Source organism: Erpetoichthys calabaricus, chromosome 12 (genome assembly GCF_900747795.2).
Source record: "Erpetoichthys calabaricus chromosome 12, fErpCal1.3, whole genome shotgun sequence".
Taxonomy (NCBI): domain Eukaryota; kingdom Metazoa; phylum Chordata; class Cladistia; order Polypteriformes; family Polypteridae; genus Erpetoichthys; species Erpetoichthys calabaricus.
This window is the reverse complement of record NC_041405.2, coordinates 137,215,556-137,235,295: the sequence shown is the minus strand read 5'-3', so window position 1 is coordinate 137,235,295 and position 19,740 is coordinate 137,215,556. Positions and strand designations below refer to the sequence as shown.

General features: G+C 41.0%; 1 protein-coding gene across 1 annotated transcript in view; it reads right to left on the bottom strand.

Annotated features, from left to right (window-relative positions):
- The window catches only part of rgmd (RGM domain family, member D), an 83,735-nt gene extending 79,082 nt beyond the window's left edge, over window positions 1–4,653 (bottom strand). The window contains exon 1 of the mRNA XM_028816367.2: window positions 4,534–4,653. The gene's annotated coding sequence lies outside the window, so the exon portion shown is untranslated. The remainder of the gene's footprint in view (window positions 1–4,533) is intronic.
- Between the last annotated feature and the right edge of the window lie 15,087 nt (window positions 4,654–19,740).

Below are 19,740 nucleotides of genomic sequence, written 5' to 3'. Positions count from 1 at the left end.
AAGCAGCAGCAACGCTCTGGAGACACCCCAGCCTGGGGCCGAGCAAAGACACAGACAGCCTACAAATTGTTCTCTAATGACCAGTGTGAGTTACTGCACTCCACAGTGACAGATCAGAGCAGGGCATCTTTAAAGTCTTCATTGGGCACTAAAAGATAATGGTGTAGAGGGAGGCCACACTTGCACCTTAGAATTTACGAGGCAAGGATCGAGCATTTCAGACAGGGAAACAGTGTTGGCGTTTTACCATATAAGCATGCTGAGCACCCAGGACCTTACTGGGGTTAAGCTTCCAAAATCAGTTTTGTAAGGTAATAATGGGAAGAGAGATTTTGGAAAAGTTGTCTATCCTTAATACTTTCTTAAGGCAGAAAGCATTTTTTCAAAACAGACTAAAAGATGAATTATGTTCAGACAGACATACACAAATTGTATGCAGATGGAAGGATATTTAAAACTGGTAATTGAAAAAGCTGTGAAATTTCCAGTTCAATTCAATGGAGCCTTATTGGCATGGCATACGCAGGATTGCCAAAACTTTAAAAATACACTATGGACGACAGAGCAGGTTTAGAGAATGGACAGCTAGATGGGTAAAGTCAAAGTAAACCACAACCTAAAGTCCATCTACGTGTACACTGATGACTGTACTGACATGGGCGAGAGAACTGAGAGACATGGAGTCAGATTAAGAGTTAGTGTCAGGGCAGACTGAGGTGACAATGAATGTCTAGGTCACTTGCTTAGCCAACAGACCACACTATCAGTGAAAATAAGGAACGAACTGAAGCAAATTACAGCATTGTTTTAGTAGATCCAGAAATAGGCTTTCACACTATATCATTTTTTTTACTTGGTGCAGAAAAACTTTATCGCTGCTTTTTGGAGTGGGAGATTATATGATTTATTCTACACACTCTCCTAAACCCACTTATTCCTATGAAGGTTGCCAGGGGCTGGAGCCTATCCCAAAAAACATAGGACCCAAGTTAGGATCAAACCCTGACCAGGACGCTACTCCATCACAAGCAAACATGCTCAGACACCCCACACTGGGGCCAACTTAGCATCACCAACTCACCCAACCTGCTCGAGGAAACCCTAAACACAGACATGGGGAGAACATACAAACATCACACAGAGGGGACTTGGAACAAGAACCTTAGTCTCCTTATTGCAAGGCAACAGTGCTAACAGAACAGGCGCCATACTGCCCCTCTGATTTAAACATTCATCTGTTTTCTGAACCCACCTCTTATCTTTAAGGGTTACAAGGAAAAGGATCTGGAATAAATCCTGGACAGGAAGTAATTTGGTTGTAATAGGGTACATTAATAAACACATACCTCCGTAGGTATATCAGTAGGAAAGTTTGGGATGAACTGCAGTGCTCAGGAAAAAAAGTAATGTGGAAAGTGAAGAGTGTGCAAATCTAGGAAAGGGACTACATAAAAGAGATAGGCAGATAGATATGAAAGACACTATATCATAGATAGATAGATAGATAGATAGATAGATAGATAGATAGATAGATAGATAGATAGATAGATAGATAGATAGATAGATAGATAGATAGATAGATAGATAGATAGGAGAATTACCTTAAGATCAAAATGTTGACTTTTAGGAATTTGCTTTCCAATTGTAATCCACAATTTGATAATAATATTCACCTCAATTTGTCCTTATTGATACTATTTAAGTGGTTTAATTCAGTTTGTGAAAAAATATGTAAAGCATTCGCAAATTGTGAAATGCTCTAAGTGGTTTAACTCCACATATCTGTTCAGCCATTAAGCTACAGTTGTTTAATAATTCGATATTTCCTATTGAAGATTGCCTGCCGTGATGTTATCATGAAGCTCTGGTTGTGGTCGCCCTTTTCACCCAGCGGCTGCATGGCCTGGGGCACAGAAAAGCGGGTTGCAGAGGTCCTTAGGCTGCTGCCGGCTGGGGGCTTTGAAGTGCTCGACGAGTGGTGGAAAATAAGCTGTTTGTTATGGGATGAGTGAATTTGATCCCATGGGCCCATGACAGGCCTCCCGAAAATCTTTTCAGCAGATGTGGGTGTTTTGACTTTTTTTCGTTTATATGAATCTGAAACTATTTGAAGCATTTGTAAAGCTCAAGGAGTTGTCCTCCTTTGAAAAGAGACTCTGTTCAAGGCATGATGTGACCAGATGTCCCTTACAGATCAAGTCAAAAAACACACATCTGTCTTTGAGCGATTTCTGTGTCTGAATAAAACATGTTAAAACACATCCATCATTGAGATAGATAGATAGATAGATAGATAGATAGATAGATAGATAGATAGATAGATAGATAGATAGATAGATAGATAGATAGATAGATAGATAGATAGATAGATAGATAGATAGATAGATAGATAGATAGATAGATACTTATCCCAAATGTATTCATGAATATACTTGGCCGATTTGGAACGACCAATTTGGTGATGTGGGAAAAACCATAAATGAAGTAAATACACACAGGTATAGGGAGAATACAAAAACTCCACATGAATAACAGCTGGTCACAGGATTCAAACCCAGGATTCTCAATTGTGAGACAACAGCACTTACCACTTTGCCAATGCATTTCCCTAACCTATGCAAGGCACTAAATTATACAGATAGATAATACAAACACTACATAAAACAGACAGATATTAAAAGCATTATATAAATGGCACTATACAATATTCACAATCGGTGTATGCTGTACTGAGCCCATAAGTGAAAATGTATTTTATTATGTAAAAACTAAATTAAAATGTAGTCATATAGCTGTTTATGACATAAATAAATAATGTATTTCTTTGCTACCTCCGACAGTCAAAGTTAAATTGGTTAATATCAGGGACACTATATCAGGTAGGTAGATTCAAGTATTTCTGATCCTTCTTTAATATTTGCTTATAGATAGATAGATAGATAGATAGATAGATAGATAGATAGATAGATAGATAGATAGATAGATAGATAGATAGATAGATAGATAGATAGATAGATAGATAGATAGATAGATAGATAGATAGATAGATAGATAGATAGATAGGATATTAACTAATATTTTGACTTTAGTTAATATTCATAATTTAATTTGGGTTGAAACATCCATGAACATTATAAACGTTACTTAATCCGTACAATTCATAATAAATAAGATTTTTATAGTTATAAATAACACCAAAATAAGATCTATCCTTCAATCCATTTGAAGGCAGCACACCCACATGAACAGCCACTCACCTGCTCAGACAAGCCCAATGCAGAGTTATGGATTAGTTCAATCTGCCGTAGTCAGAGAAAATTCCTATCGGTCATGGGGAGAGCATTCAAAGTCCACACAGCCAACGGAGTGAGCACCTGTAACTGAACTCAGATCTTCACAGCAGTGGGTAAACAGCCTCTAACTAAAGCACCAATGTGCTGCCATGACAATATCATAAAAAGGGAAATTAATACAAAAATAAATGTCAGAGATAACAGAAAGTAAATAAACAAGCAGCAATGTTCATACAACTGAACGTGACTTTATGGATGTCTCCATGCTGGTGTGGAGGGTCCCCAGCACTCCGAAACATAAGAAGTTTGACAAATGACGGGAGACCATTCAGTCCATCAGGCTCGTTTGTTCAGCTTACAGTTAAGCCGTCCCAACAACTCTACTCCATGTCTGCACTCCAGTGCTTGTATGTTTCTGTCTGCCTGATCCTCAACTCTGTTCATTTGTCTGTCCGCCTATCAAACCATCATTTGAAGAACTAGGCAAAAGAAGCCACTGAATTAGCAGAACTCCTAGGCAAATAACAGTTCAGCCCCTCAAATCCTCCTCTTTAGGTGTTGAGCCTTAATTTCCACTCCATATTGATTTTTTTTTCTTCCCAGCTTCTGCAGTCATTTCATTTTATTTGTCTCTTTTTCTGCTTGTCTGCTACCCCAGGCACTGCCCTTCATTTTTGATTTTCAGTTAGTGTGTATATTTTCAATTTCAATTCAATTTACACTCAGAAGTAAGAAATGGCATGTAGGGGGCCTCATAGAAGCATGGTGACAGCTGTCATGAACAGGACTACAGCACAAACAGCCAGCCACTGAACGTCATAATACTTCCAGACATTGAATTTTCAAGCCTGCCTTTACCAAATTGTGTAAAACTAATATTTGGAAGTCATCCCTGTTGAATTGGGCACAGGGTGGAAAAGCACAAGTGAATATACAGACCGTCTAACTAAACAATTGTCACATAAAGATCCCTGTGCTTGACTTTTACTCCACCTAAATGACATTTGGATTCATCAGTTGCTGTTGTGCTCCATGAATCTGCCTGGTGATTGTTCTCATCACCTGTACGCCTCACGTAAAGAGCTCCAAGCTGCCTGTATATACCAAGCTCCTAGGACCCTGTCTGCCCCATCCCTTGCTGAAGCTACCACAGCATGTCCAACAACAGAGAAGTTCCCCATGCAGCTCCCCCTGAAGTCCCTAGACCAGGAATTGCACTTCAAAGAACCTCAACGCTTACCTGGCAAGCAGCTTCACGCGGCAGAGAAAGTTAGGATGTGAGTTGCAGAGAGCACACAGATTGCCGGAGCTCCGAGTGGCCTGGACGCACTGACTGCACTTCTGCTATATGTGGAAAGATCCTTGTGATTTAAAGCATGTGACGACAGTTGTCTTTTTAAAGAATCTGCACTTTGATTAGGAGGGCTACAGATCACAGAAGAACCTAATGCCCAGGCACCAGCCAGGGTAATTAAAAAGCCCAACATGTGTCACGCTTGGACTCTGTCCCATATTCCCTGCTGGACTCTGAGTGATGCAGGGACAAGGTTGTAGAAAATGCCACATGGCTGCCATCCCAAGGTGCCTAATGTCATAAGCCGGCAAAGGTGAAATATTCACTGGCGCCTTGTTCACCAGCCAGCAGGGATGATGTTAAAAGCCAAAGATGGCACCTGGTCACTTGGTCCACAGTCCTCAGGGAGATTGCTGCTCAGCTGGCAGTTGGGGGAGGGGGCTGGTTGGGGGTGTTTGCTTGTGGTTCTTCCCAAGCAGCAGTGACTCACCTGATTTATAGGACTGCGGCTGCAGGCAAGGAAACCGACAGGTTAGGACTGTAGTTAGAGGCCACAGGAAACTGCGGAAACTCTGTTTAGACACATCTGAGCTGCAATGGTGAGGGGGCCTGGGGGGGTGGGGGATGGTTTGAAGGTGTTGAGGGATCAATTGGTTTACTCGGCACTTCTGTCACTGACTCATATATAACACAACACTTTCCTTTTTTTTTTTACAGCCTCATGAATCACAGATTTTGAGAGCACAATGCTGCTGTGGATGGGAAAGCCAGCTGAGCTCGGCTTCAGCTACACTGGACTGGGATATTGTTAAGATCCTAATGCTTTGCAGAACTCATTTTTTCTGCTAATTCTATGGTTGGAATTTCCCCTTATTGCTAATTCAGTGACTTCACCTTGTTACCCATCTTGTTGATCCTTTCTTCCTGCAGTCACCACCATTTTGTCTCAAGCCGATGTCACATTATGCGACTTCTAGTCATGAGGTGTGTCAGACTTGCTTAGACCTTGTCTGTTTACATGACTGAAAGTTGCCAGGCAGGTCACATTTAGCAACGGTATGCTGATTTTCCACCACAGCTGTGTCTGCCCCTTTTTGTGACAGCCAGTATGGTGCTGCTTGACTGTGCTGGATCTGTATGAAGGTTAAATAGTTATGGAGAGTTCAGCAGCAATCTCAGTCATTTTTTCTTTTTTCCATTCTAACTTGGTACATAAAACATGAGAAATCAGACAGATGAGCTTTTCTTCTGTTGTGTGAGGTCCAGAATTCCCATGTTCCTCATTCCTCATCGCTGCATTATATGCATTGTATTTCCAGATATGCACTTATTGATTGAACACAGAGCCACCCCTACAATTAAAGGCAAAACCAAACCTGTCAGAGCGAGTCATGGAGTAGTCAGTCTGAGTCACTGGGCCTGTCACAGTATGTGATTGGCTAAAGAGGAGCACCAAGCTGACTACCTCCGACTTGCTAAGATTATGGAAATTAAGGTTATGACTGAAAATCACTGGAAAAGTCTCTTAATGTGACATGACCTTTATATCGTGTGGCCACAACCATATTGTTGTAAGTAACAACTCCCTGTTGATAACCCATGGTGGCTGGAAGTGCAATGTGTGATGTCATCATGCCATCAGTATTTAAGATGTCGGCTCACTATCACTGGTAGTGATGAGTGAAGCAGACGAGTTTCGATTCGTAGTTATGGTATTCCAACCAGGATCTCAGAAGGAAAGTGAAGAGCAAAACTGGTAAACCTCTGTTCACATATAGGGGTAAACCCAAAAATTTACCAGCATGGGAAAAGGGAGTAGTTCTTGATTAAGTCATTAGGTATCGTATGCCGACTGTGTGGGTAATCCATTTACTCTGTGGCTTTGTGATGGGTTGATCAAGTGTGATTTCTATGGTTTATTCTACAGCTAGGCTAAGTACCCAACATTTCCTGGGTGTAAATATGGGGAGAAAAACTGCCCACTGAAAATTCAATATGGCTAAACAAAACCTATGATTAGACAACAGCTCTTATCCAGTGAGACATATTTTGATCCAAATTAGTTGAGAAGAAAATTTAAGATGAGATCCCACTTTACCCAGAACAAAAATTTGTGCTTGGTGACAACAGTGTCCTCCCATCATTCCCAGCACTCCCATGTTACTTGATGGGGACTGTAGTCCTCACATCATCACTAGTTTTTGGGTTACTCTCATCCCGTTACAATCCCTCTCCCTAGTATGCTGTATAGCGTTTATTTTAAGTTGATCTAAAGGCAGCGCACATGCAAAATTTTGTTAAAATCAGTTTAGCCATTTTTGCATGACTGGTGATCCAAGAAACAGACAAAGAAACACGTTGCAATTTTATTTATATAGATTGTGCAGGTGACTTGGGCAATTATTTTGTTCCCTCCAAGCCACCATGGCAGGTTTTCAACAGACAATGATGATATGTTATTCAACATTGATGGACTTGTTTGTGAAGAGTTTGTTCCTAGTGGATAGCCTGCTAATCAGTGACATTACAACGCATTTTGCACCATGACAGCTCAGCCGCACTCAACATGTTATCAGTCAAAGAATTTTTGACCAAAACAATGTGGTTGTTGCTTCACACCCTCACTGTGACTTGTTTTTTTTTTCTTCTTAATAATAAAGTTGAGACTGAAGTGAAGATTTGCAACCCTGGAAGAAATTCAGGAAAAAGAGCAGGAGGCTCCAGACACGGTAACAAAAGATGAGCACAGAGAAAGTGCCCAGGATTGGGAGAAACTCGGGGACAAGTGTACTGCATTTCAAGGAGACACTTAAAGGGAACTACTGAAAGCTTTATTCTTTCTTCTTCTTTCGGCTGCTCCCTTTTAGGGGTTGCCACAGCGGATAATTTTTTCCTATATCTTCCTGTCATTTACATTTTAAAATGGATACATTTGACATTTTTTCCATCACTTTACACTTCTTCTTTTTTCAGCTGTGCCCATTAGGGGTTGCCACAGCAGATCATCTTGTTCCATATCTTCCTGTTCTCTGCATCTTGCTCTGTCACACCCATCACCTGCATGTCCTCTCTCACCACATTCATAATCCTTCTCTTAGGCCTTCCTCTTTTCCACTTTCCTGGCAGCTCTATCCCTAGCACCCTTCTCCCAATATACTCAGCATCTCTCCTCTGCACATGTCCAAACCAACGCAATCTCGCATCTCTGACTTTGTCTCCAAACTGTCCAACCTGAGCTGACCCTCTAATGTCCTCATTTCTAATCCTGTCCATCCTTGTCACACTCAATGCGAATCTTAGCATCTTTAACTCTGCCACCTCCAGCTCTGTCTCCTGCTTTCTGGTCAATGCCACCGTCTCCAACCCATATAACATAGCTGGTCTCACTAACATCCTGTAGACCTTCCCTTTCACTCTTCCTGATAACTGTCTGTCACAAATTATGTTGATCTGGCAAAATTTTACACCGGATGCCCTTCCTGACGAAACCCTCTCCATTTATCTGGGCTTGGGACTGGCATGAAGAAACGCATGGTTTGTGCATCACCTGTGGCTGGGTTTTCTGAAAGCTTTATGATAAAGTTTTTTATTTAATCAATTTCTGAGAATTTTGGGGTGCCCAATCGTACAGTTTTGCAAAATTCATATTGCAGGTGATTTCATAATTGCAAAATGCAAAACGCACTACAAATACTTTAGAGGATTTTAGGGGTGAAATATAAGGCATATTGATCCATAAAGCCTCGTTGACACTTTTGTATTTATCTGTGTTCTTTTCTGCAGCTGTGTAATGCCGAGTGTCACCTGCATTCCAGTCCAATTAATTCTATTTGCTCCTCTCATTCACACCACCACGGAAAAACAGAGGATGATTTTTTTAAATGTGACACTCTATATATTTTCAATTTGCAGACACAACAAAATGCTCCATTGTGTACATTGCTGAATTTTCTCGAATAACCAACTGTACAAAAAGCCGCTGGCCCCACCCCAGCCCCCCAAACCCACCACCACCACTACTCTGTCCAATTTCTCAGTTCCTGCTGATGAGCTTCATGATATGCATGCTTCATGTGTTGTGGAGCTTCAAGAGCCTTTTCTGTCTCCTATGCTTCTCCAAGATTGTACCAGCAGAACAACCATAATACCCGGCTGACCAAACATCTACACGTGACAAAAAATGAGTCTGGTGTTTTTGTTTTTTTTCACTAAAAATCTTTATTGAAATCTTGAGTGACAGACAGACTCTTACAGAATAATTGCATGTCAATGTTCCCATGCAGAGCTAAACACCTTTGTTTGTGTGTCAATGGCACACATTTCACTGGAAGTGAAAGGCCATTTGCGTCATAAATTTTTTCACAAATTGAAACTCTGAGTTTTGCTGCAAATTCATTTAATACAAATTGTTTTGCTCATCACTAATAACTGGGATTAAAGTTTCTGGATTTTAAAGTAAAATAGAGTTGTTGGGTTAGGTAGTGAGGATAAATGAGTTCTTCTTTGGCTTAGGATGTTCTCATGTGTGTTTTTTGAGTTTGATTTTTGGGTGTTGTTTCTTGAAAATGTTTAGGTCCTTCTTCTATACCTTTTCAACCTCTGCTTGTTCCCGTCCACATCAATCCCTCTCATCTCACAATGCTGCTATTCAGTGGTCCTAAGGCATACCATTATTACATGGAGGTATAACAAATACAATTTACTGGGCCTAAGTCAACTGTGGGACACCCAAGAATGACACCTGTATTATATAATTGTTGTGAACACAAAATGTGCCCAAGGATTATTGTGAGTGAGAATTAACCAGGAGATGAAAAGAAGAAGGTGAAAAATGGAGGTGAAAAGGAACAGAGAGGGTCAAAATACCACAAGTCAGAACAAGATCTAGTAACCAAAAACCAAAGGGCAAAACAAAAATCATAAGTCAAATGTAGAAGAGGTCAAAAGTAAAGCACCAAATCTAATGCTATGGCCTACTTCAAATAAAGTTCATTAATGCTAAAGAGAAAGAGAGATTTTGAATCCACCAAGGGAAAGCTTGTGTATTTATATTGTAATTCCCTGTGATGCCAAAAGCATGATGATTGTGATAACACAATGAATTCCAATGGTGTCGTGTAAATAAGGAAAATCAAGATGGTCTAAAAGAAGCCGGGACACAGATAGACACTGAGACAGCCAGATGTCCAAAAAGCACACTCAATTTATTGCGGTGCCCAATTACCCACAAGTCTCAGTTCTTCATTTGTTCTGTTACTTCACTGCCGCCCCCACTCCTCTCTCGCAAGGTCCGTCCTCTTCCTTGGCCTGGTCCAGTCACTCAGGTCCTCAACAATGAGTATCCTGTGATCACCTTTGGGATATCATGCCATAACTGACTCCCTCACAATGCAGGTAATGTGCCTCATTCATTCACACAACAAAACTGACAAAATATTTCAAGTAATAAAAACAAAACAATTAAGCCCGTGACATCAGGCATACCAGCTGGCAAAAGTTATCTTAATAAATTCCTAACAGAAAGTAAAAAGCACCGTAAAGACCCCTCAGCCAAAAACAACACACAATATCTCACCACAGCCACATAAACAATAAACAGTTTCTGATCTTATAAATGGAAGTGAACTGTGGAACTGTGGCCTAAGCCAAAATAATAGAACAATATCCCACATCTGCCACCAACATCACGCATTGTTTTTAGATTAAAAGTGAAAGTAACATTTTGTAGAAATGTGAGCTTAGCCCAAAAAAACTACCGATTATCTCACAACTACCACTAAAGCAATATACATGTTTGATGTTATAAGTGACAGCAGTTTAGACTCCTCAGCCTAAATAACAAGTCATATCCTGCTACTATCAGCAAAGAAGTCAACAGAGCTTAATATTATAAGAAAAAGCAAAATTCAGCAGAGTTAGCTAATATCTCACGTTTGACAGCTGTACTGAGAGTACGGAATGGGAGAAGTTTAAAGGAAGATGAAATCCGAAGATGGATCGCAACTGTAATAGCAAGTCAAAGTCATAACTGTGAGAACATGAGTTAAACACACAATGGCCAGGATGTGAGGCAAAAGCGTAGAACAAGATTCAGTAACCAGAATATTTCACGTAACCTAAGCCAAAGTTCAAGACAAAAATCAAAGTTGAAGTACAAAAAGGGATTCATAACCAGAGGTATCTTTAACAATAATAACATGAGGGCGTGCTTTGTTGTTTTGATTTATTCATAAACTTGGACAGACAGGAAGTGTATGACGCTGGCCTCTGTCTCCCACAGACCAGAGAGTGGTACACGCCGACGTCACTTCCAGTTTTCCCTTTTTTGCTGTTGTGCTATTTAAAGAACTGAGACACCAGAAGTCGGTGCTCATTTGCAAACTCAGATTCAGAGGAGAGAGCAATTGTTAAAGCACGAGAGACAGGCCATTAAGTTATTGGACCTGTTTATTAAACAAGACCCCCGGCTGGTCCTCTATACTTCACCTCATACTTCCTTTTATTATTTCTTACTGTTTCAGCATAGATATTGATACGCATTTAACCAATTTGCAGTGTAACTGATCAACATTTTTGGCGCTAATTCATTTGACTTCATCGTTTCTCGTTGCTAGGATTGCCTGTGAACTCATTTTTTCTGTTGATAACCCTTCATGATGAAATTCTTCAATATGATTTGGACATAATAAGTCTTCTTTATAATTGGGAACTTAAAGTGAGGAAAACATTAAAATTTATAAGAGCTGAGAGAGCAGGAAATGTGTATGACAATAGCATTCACACGAATGAGGGGTGAGAGTACCGTGTGTGTGGTTGAATATGGTTGAGAGGAGGACGTGACTTGAAAAAATCTCATGGCCAAAGTCTCATCTTGTGGGACTTGAAAAAATCTCTTAAAAAAAGGTGGAAGAGCACTTTATTAAAAAAATTAACTCAACTGAATCTTTTTACAGTTGAGCCACCGATAGATTAAGTGAGTCAATAGGGGCAAAGGATTGAATTGGCAACCCTTTGTATCTTAACCACTTAGTCACTAGCATAATGGTGGCATTGGCCATTGTAACTCTTACTGCATCTGAGCTGCTGCCTGGCCTTAAGTGTCAATGGCTCCTGACGCAGTACCCTCTCATTAAATCATAAAACAGCTATGGACTTCAGGCTGCATTGTATGCTATTGCATAAGGTGGACATTTGGTCTGTGTCTCTCCTGATTTCATGATTGCCCATTTCTTTTGCTGGCTGATTCTCTTCATAGATGTCTTCAGTCCGTTACAAGTGTATATCTTCATATATGTGCTTCTGCATGTCAGTCTTGAATGGCTGGATTTATTTCTGTTTCTCTTTTATAATTGTGTTAGCTGTCTGAACATCCCAAGTGAAGAAACCTGCCTAAGAAAAACCACCATGAACACAGAGACACTCTATTAAGGTTGCTGTGTCTACTATGGAAATTGAATAAATCTCACTTCATCTGCCCACAAACCACAATTGATTGACCATCGGCACCACGAACTAGGACAGGTCATTAGTCTCCTCCAAATTTAGACTCTCCTCCATACAAGGGCGCGGCCTTTGGCAATTGTTCATGCCGCAGCTCTTTTGTTTCTGCCTGAATGTCTCTGCCTGGAAATATGTGGCCAGGGCAAAGCTGCTTGGCGACAGGGCGAAATCCACTCCAGAGTTAAAAGAGTTTAAAGCCCAGCCGGCAGCACATACTTGTGGGGGTCTTTCGGAGACTCTAGGCCGCTCTGCCGCAGTTGTTCCTGACTCTTCTGTGGAACGGCAGCTGCAAGCCCTACACGTCTAATCCTGGGCTGAAGTGGGAGCTCCATAAAGCCTCTTCACTACAAAAGCATTGCTGTCCTTGGCTAGCACACGTGCATCAGAGGAGCAGGTCGGCAATTTTTTTTTTTTGGCCTCGGACATGGCTTATGCTACTAAGCCCTGGACGTGTGGCATGGAGTGGCTCTCTCATGTTCAGCCACTTTGAACACTGGTGCAGGGAGGGGACCTCCAGAACATGTGTTCCTGCATACTAACAATCTGGCGATGACAACTTTCAAATGGGTGATGGGGGGCATGTGCAGGATGGCCTGGAAATAAATGATGTGTTGCACTACCAGTAAAATGGTTATTGTCAAGAGCTGGCAAGATTGTGGAGGATAAAACTGAAATGCAGAGACCTCTTGTCCCACAGGGTACTCCTTCCCATATTATTTGCCTGGCCAGAAAGTCACATCCATGTGGAATATCAACAGAGGCCTCTATCGTCATGAAGTTGCTTTGTTTTTTATATTTTCTGATATTTTTTGTGCTCATTTTAGGTTTTGGAATATATAAATTTTAATTTACATAATGTTTTCTGAATTAATGTTGTTAAAATATTTTTGCATTCTTTTTCAAAGTTCCTTAGTTTCATTGTAGTCAAAACACTTGTAGAGCATGTGAATAGTACAGGGAGATTAACTCAAAAGAGGCCCCAAATATTCTGTAATAACTCTCGCTAGGACAAAGCAATCTGGACGAAACAACGTGCAATGTGCTCCTCAGTATATGGAGCTTCGAACAAGCCGGGATGCCCCTATGTCGGAGCGATGAGGTAGGTGCCAGACAGCCATCTTGATGTTTGACCTCCATTTGCAACTTTTGGGTGCATTCTGCCCATACCCTTTTACTCAGTCACTCGACTTCTCATCAGAATAGTGGTGTACAGTATTGAGCAGTGCGTCTTCATGGTGTGAACCTATTGGGTCACCAATTCATTTAAGCGATGTCTGAATCAACTTGATAATCGTGAGTTACCAGAAGGTTAATTCCAGCAAGATGGAGTAACGTGTCACACATCGGCAAGGAGAATGGTAGAAATTGAGTCCTTTCTTGGGCAACAGGGTAATTTCAAAGGTGCTCTGGCCACCACAGTCGCCGGATCTGATATCACCAGACTGCTTCCTTTGGGGTATGCTCAAAGGAAAAGTCTGTTGAAACAAGCCTCGCACTGTGGAAAACATCCAACGTGAAATTGCTGCTATTGCTCCCGTGATGCTTGCTGATAAGTACAGGAACATGGAGCGCCATGTCGAAATGCGTCTGTCAGAAAACAGAAACCACTTCCAGCATTGCATGTAATGCAATCGATTACAAATACGTCAAGGTATATAGCGTATTTTTTTGGTACAGAATTGCTTCATCCTAACGGGAGTTACAACAGAATAATTGGAGCCTCTTTTGAGTGAATCTCCCTGTAATTTCCTAACAGAATTTTACTGTGTACATCCATTTCTAACTGAGGAACTCGCTATAACACCACTTGTCACTTTCAGTGCTTTACTGCTCTTGTAACGCGTTCTGTTTTAGTCAAGTTACATTCACTTATAACTCAATGCCCTGTTAAAATACTGATGTGAAAGCATTGCTACCTACATCATATAAATCGTAGTTCCCTACTGGGAATTCACTGTTTAGATCATTTCCTAAATGTTACACAAGCTACGCCTCTTCATCTCACATTCAGTTGTTTTCACCATCGAAACACATTGTGCTACTTTGAAGTAGACTATTACACAAAGTACCTTGGTTTCAATGTGGTCAAAACACTTATAGAGCATGGGAACAGTAGTTTCCTAACAGAACTTTATTGTGTAGATCCATTTCTAACTAATGAACTCGCTGTAACACTACTTGTCACTTTCAGTGCTTTACTGCACTTGTAACGTGTTCTGTTTTAGTCAAGTTACATTCAATTATATAACTCAATGCTCTGTTAAAATACTGATGTGAAAATGGTGCTACATCATATAATTCATAGTTCCCTAATGGGAATTCAATATTTAAATAATTTCCTAACTGTTACAGAAGGTACACCTCAACATCTCACATTTTGTAGGTATCGTTATTTTGTGGAACAATATTGCTACCAAGTTGCTAAGGGGGCGGCACGGTGGCGCAGTGGGTAGCGCTGCTGCCTCGCAGTTGGGAGACCTGGGGACCTGGGTTCACTTCCCGGGTCCTCCCTGCGTGGAGTTTGCATGTTCTCCCCGTGTCTGCGTGGGTTTCCTCTGGGCGCTCCGGTTTCCTCCCACAGTCCAAAGACATGCAGGTTAGGTGGATTGGCAATTCTAAATTGACCCTAGTGTGTGCTTGGTGTGTGGGTGTGTTTGTGTGTGTCCTGTGGTGGGTTGGCACCCTGCCCAGGATTGGTTCCCTGCCTTGTGCCCTGTGTTGGCTGGGATTAGCTCCAGCAGACCCCCGTGACCCTGTGTTCGGATTCAGCGGGTTGGAAAATGGATGGATGGAAGTTGCTAAGGAAAACCACCGGAAGTACATGGCATCACCACTGCAACGGTATAAAGGTCGGCTCCATGTACTTCCTGGTTGTCTAAGTATAAAACAAAAAGATTTCACGAATGATTCTCTCGTTAGCGATTTCATGGAGCAATGTCCCTCTACTTCAGTTTAGCGTTGTGTTTTTGGCTTCATAAAACATTGGTTTTGATACTTTGCTTTGTATTCTGGTTCACATCTTGTTTCCTGGTTCCTAATTTACAAAAACTCCTGCCTTTCCACCCTCTGGCAGAACACCTGTGAGGTTCTGCAACGTTCGATGAGGAGAGCCCAACGGTTCCTTCCCTCAGAAACTCAGCAGCATTAAAGAACAAATTAAACAAAAAAACTAAAATGAAAACTAAACAGAAATTCAATCGTCTATTCACAACTAATAATTCATTACATTTATATAGCGCTTTTCTCAGTACACAAAGCACTATCCACACAGGGAGGAACCAGGAAGCGACCCCACAATCTCCACAGTTTCCTTACTGCAAAGCAGCAGCACTACAACTGCGCCACCAGAAAACATACATAGGTGGAAAAGAAAATGTGTTTTATTTGTTTTTTTTTAATAAATCAATGGCTGATGGGATTACTTTGACCAATATTTCAGTACAATGTAATTTTCATCATACAAAATTTTACAGCAGCTCCCTAAAAGTTAACAAGGAGGGGGTCTTGACGGCCCTCCTCTCACAAATCAGTTACTCAGATTTGTCATGGAAGGCCTATAGACGCATCCTTGGAAAACTGATTCGAGAGTGACCCTGTTAGTTTGTCTGAAGCCCATCTACTTTTAACATCATTCACGCACAGTTTGCCAGTTATTGGCTTTGAAGTAACTGGTTTGGAAAACACACTAAAAGCAAAACTCAATGACCAGATTCTTTAATAAACAACCCAGCTTTAACGTTTGATGTGAATTCAAACCTCTGTGTCTTAGGTTGAGTTAGAGTCACCTTCAGATTGATGAAACAAATACAATTGTTTTTATTCCTAATGATATGTGAAGCGTAACGGCTTTAAAGACAGAATACTAGGAGATGTTGTTTTCTGTAAAATGCGCAAACACAAATACATACTGATGTGCGAAACATGATAAATAACACAAATTGTGGGGCTCACAGGATTACAGAACGGAGATCAACTCAGCCCTCTTCATCAGTCTTTGTTACATTTTCTTCTCCTTGTTCTCTGTTGTTATCATTTTTTGAAGGTGGCTAAATGGTTTTTATCTTGATGCAGCATTTTTTTTTCTTTGCTTTCTTAATGCCTGGTATTATTATTTTTTTCTTTGTTTCTGTTTTGGATATCTGCCTTTGCCTCTGATGCTGTCAAGTTAAGTTTTGGTGGATAAGACAGATTCAGTCATGAACTGAAGGATGGATGGATGGATTGAAAGCATTGTTTGTTAATATATGAAATGCATTTGTGGCCGGTAGTAATTTTTGCAAGTCCAAAATGTTACTCTGATTTTTTATTCTGACACGAATCCAGAGTTGTGATATTCAGTAGTTTTAAATGAAGTTTTAATAATCTACTTCTTAGTTATACTCTGTTAAAAAGGTATATTGCACGCATAGTTCATTTAAAAATCTCCAGCCAAAAGCACCATTACGTTTTCTATTCACTTTCACGAAGTAATAAATAAATTGTTTGCGCCTGAATAATTTCAATAAACTTTAATCAATGCATTTTCAAGCACAAAATTTCATAGTAATATACGTGAACTAACTGTGTAAGCCCGTGCTGTAAAAAGCCCGGGGTCCTAGAAACTATTGAAATCGTCAGAAAAAAAATTGAAATGTAGAGATGTCAGGTAATTGAAAGGAACTACTTTGGGCATCTCTCTCCTAAGAGGATTCATTTTGCCGATGTGTTTGCCTCACTTGTGTATTAGCGGCCATGCGACATTGTCTTTCTTCGGAGGTTTTTGTTTTGCTGATGTGCTCGCCTCACTTCTGTATTAGTGGCTAAGCGAGTGTTTCTTTCTTCAGAGGTTTCATTTTGCTGACGTGCTCACATCTCTTGTGTATAAGCGGCTAAGTGACTTTGTCTTTCTTCAGAGGTTTCGTTTTGCTGATGTGCTCGCCTCACTTCTGTATTAGCGGCTAAACGAGTGTCTCTTTCTTCCGAGGTTTCGTCTTGCCGACATGCTGGCTTCACTTGTGTTATTAGCGACTAAGTGAGTTTCTGTTTCCTCGGAGGTGGAGCCCTTACCCCGACTTCCGGACCAGACAGACAGATATACACACTTCCATGCATAGATATTTATATATAAGATATGTTAATTTTATTGCATAACACTAAGTACAGCTCCCTTTAATTTAGTCCCCATAGCCTCGGTCAAATGATCACAATTCTGTGATCCATCAATCAGGTTAGTAACAGGATGGATGATCATCCTCAGGGAGTAGGGCACTGGTACGATGGGTGTTTCTTATGGCTGTTTACTGTGTCTCTTTTTGGAATCTTTAAAGTCCCTTTAAGCCTCTCATACTAATGAGGAATAGACAATCCTGGACATGAATTCCGTCAGCTCTTGCCCCATTTTGGTTTGCTACATCTCCTGTTGTTTAGTGGTGTCTTCTGCTGTGAACTTATCTAGGAAAATTAGAACACTTGTGATGAGAACAGGACATTCAGCTCAACAAATTGTCCAAAATGAGGTCAAGTCCAGATTGGAAGGTCCCGGAAGTAATAATCTCCATCACACTACTTGGTCCTTTACTCCATGTGTCTGTGGTTCTTTGCATGAAGACCAAACTTTCTAGCATTTGTGTGAAATCTGCCTGTAGCATGTTTACAGCTGTAACCTTGTGTGTTTGCTAAAGGGTTCCTTTTAAAAGTATCCGTTTCGATTCACTGAAGTAAATCCTTTCATAATTTTTAATCTCTTAATCTTTGTTTGCTTAAACTGAAAGGTCTCTCCTCATATCTCATACCTCTCAGGAATCGGTATATTTGCTCTTCTCTGGACTTTCTCAAGTGCTGGTATGTCTTATTTTGTAATGTAAGACACTAGAACTACACACCATATTTTATATGAGGTCCTTCTAGTGAATTGTAAAACTTAAGCATAACCTCCACACACCAAGATACAATATTTAACCTAATATCTCTTAGCCTTCTTGATCACTTCTGTCTTGGTATAGGTAGTGAGGTGTCCACTATGACTACTAGATTCTACTTATAAGGGGTTCTTTCAAATTTCAGACCTCACATGATGTGTTCAGATCAGTGCTTGGCAGGCTATTAAAAGGAGACATCTGCCATGATGTGATTTTTAAATGAAGACTCTAAATTGGCACCTGTGTGAAGTTTGTCCCATCGTTGCTTGTGTGGGATATTCTTTAGGTTCTTCAGTTTTTCTCTAACATGCCAAACCCTTGTATCCCAACTTAATGTGCCACTATAAATACCCATATATAAGTGATTGCAAATGTGTGCATAAGTATGCCCTGCAAATATGCTGCCATGCCATGTGGGGTTAGTTTCTGCCTTGTGCCCAATAAAGCCCTTTGTCTTTACCTACTCACCAGCGTGGTGCAGTAGTAACCCAATGCAAGAAGGCATGCCTCAGCAGTGTCAGAGTATCAAATCCATTTTTATTTTTGCTTTCATTCTCACGTTGTAGAGGCCTGCTTAAAGGTTCCAGCTTCCATTTCTGGACCGCATTTTTTCACTGGCTGCCCCCATCATACCAGTGCTGAACCATCATCTCCCTGAGGCAGGTCAGAGATGAGTTGTCACTCACAATGATTAATGAGAACTGGTGTTGCTCCCCTGGAGGGTGGCCTGCCCTACGCCTCTGCCCCAGACATACAGCCCAGCATCTGCTGCCTGTTTGTGCAGGGACCCTGACCGACACAGTAAAGCTGGAGAGCCTGCGGATGAAGGGACGCATCTGGCAAAAGTTGGACAGGAAACCTCTGTTTGCAGAGGGCAACCTTTGAAAGCACCAATTCTTGTGTCAGCATAGCAATGAAGCCGCAGCGTGGGGACATTTTAAGGCAGCAACTCCCCCCCACACACATCTACATTATAGGGCCTTAAGGCACCGGAAGAATGGTGCGGCAGTGTGCCGGGGCGGGAAAGGGGGACTTGGCTCAAAGTGAAAATCATTGAACTTGAACCTCTTACATTTAAATTGGGAGACAATGGCTAAGCCTGAACGTTAGTCACATTGTATGTGAAACATTAGCGCCAAAAGCTGGACTTGTAGGCATATAAAGTTAATACAGAAAGTATTGAGACCCCTTCCCTTTCTGCATACTTTATCATGTTGCAGATTTCATTTTTACTGGATTTTTCCCCATCAATCTACGCTCAATAACCCATAACCTCAAAGTGAAAACATGTTCACAGAAAGATCTTCAAATTTATTAAAAATCAAAACGGAAAATTCTCATTTATATAAGTATTCTGTCCCATAATTCAGTTCTTTATAGAAGTCCTTTTGGCAGCAGTTCCAGCTTTGACTCTTCTTGGGTACTGTAAGTCTCTACCAGCTTTGCATACCTGTGTTTGAACAGTTTATCCCATTGTTCCCTGCAGATCTTCTCCGGCTCCATTAGAAGCATCTGTAAGTTGCCATCTTTGGGTGTTTCCACAGATGTTCTATGGGGTTTAGGTCTGGGCCACTCAAGAACTGTTACAGACTTTTCCCAAAGCCACTCCAGGGTTGTCTTAGCTGTATGCTTTGAGTCATTTTTGTGCTGAGAGGCAAACTGTCACCCCCGTCTGAGGTCACTGCACTCTGAAGTAGGTTTTCTTCAAGGACCTCTCTGTATTTATCTGCATTCATCCTTCCCTCAGTTCTGACCA